The sequence below is a fragment of the Hippocampus guttulatus genome, unplaced genomic scaffold, assembly GCF_054856545.1.
Source record: "Hippocampus guttulatus isolate MCC_2025c unplaced genomic scaffold, RoL_Hgut_1.0 HiC_scaffold_31, whole genome shotgun sequence".
Classification (NCBI taxonomy): domain Eukaryota; kingdom Metazoa; phylum Chordata; class Actinopteri; order Syngnathiformes; family Syngnathidae; genus Hippocampus; species Hippocampus guttulatus.
In genome coordinates this window covers 59,033-60,000 of record NW_028233890.1, presented here as the reverse complement: position 1 = coordinate 60,000, position 968 = coordinate 59,033, and positions in this window count along the sequence as shown.

Sequence of the window (968 nt, the reverse complement as noted above, 5' to 3'; positions counted from 1 at the left end):
CGGCACCCCTGGTACCCTCAGCGGCACCCCTGGTACCCTCAGCGGCACCCCTGGTACCCTCAGCGGCACCCCTGGTACCCTCAGCGGCACCCCTGGTACCCTCAGCGGCACCCCTGGTACCTCCGCCATTGAAAATGAATGGGCGGCCTTCCCACCTGCCGTCAGCCGCCCGGAGGGGGAAATAGAAAATATTCGAAAGTGCGGAGCTCCGCCGTCAGAGGCCGGCTTTTCGCCCGGGGTATCCGCCCCGGGGCGCCTCTCGGGCGACCTTCCCAACTGCCGTCGGCCGCCCGGAGGGGGAAATAGAAAATATTCGAAAGTGCGGAGCTCCGCCGTCAGAGGCCGGCTTTTCGCCCGAGGTATCCGCCCCGGGGCGCCTCTCGGGCGGCCTTCCCAACTGCCGTCGGCCGCCCGGAGGGGGAAATAGAAAATATTCGAAAGTGCGGAGCTCCGCCGTCAGAGGCCGGCTTTTCGCCCGAGGTATCCGCCCCGGGGCGCCTCTCGGGCGGCCTTCCCAACTGCCGTCGGCCGCCCGGAGGGGGAAATAGAAAATATTCGAAAGTGCGGAGCTCCGCCGTCAGAGGCCGGCTTTTCGCCCGAGGTATCCGCCCCGGGCGCCTCTCGGGCGGCCTTCCCAACTGCCGTCGGCCGCCCGGAGGGGGAAATAGAAAATATTCGAAAGTGCGGAGCTCCGCCGTCAGAGGCCGGCTTTTCGCCCGAGGTATCCGCCCCGGGCGCCTCTCGGGCGGCCTTCCCAACTGCCGTCGGCCGCCCGGAGGGGGAAATAGAAAATATTCGAAAGTGCGGAGCTCCGCCGTCAGAGGCCGGCTTTTCGCCCGAGGTATCCGCCCCGGGCGCCTCTCGGGCGGCCTTCCCAACTGCCGTCGGCCGCCCGGAGGGGGAAATAGAAAATATTCGAAAGTGCGGAGCTCCGCCGTCAGAGGCCGGCTTTTCGCCCGAGGTATCCG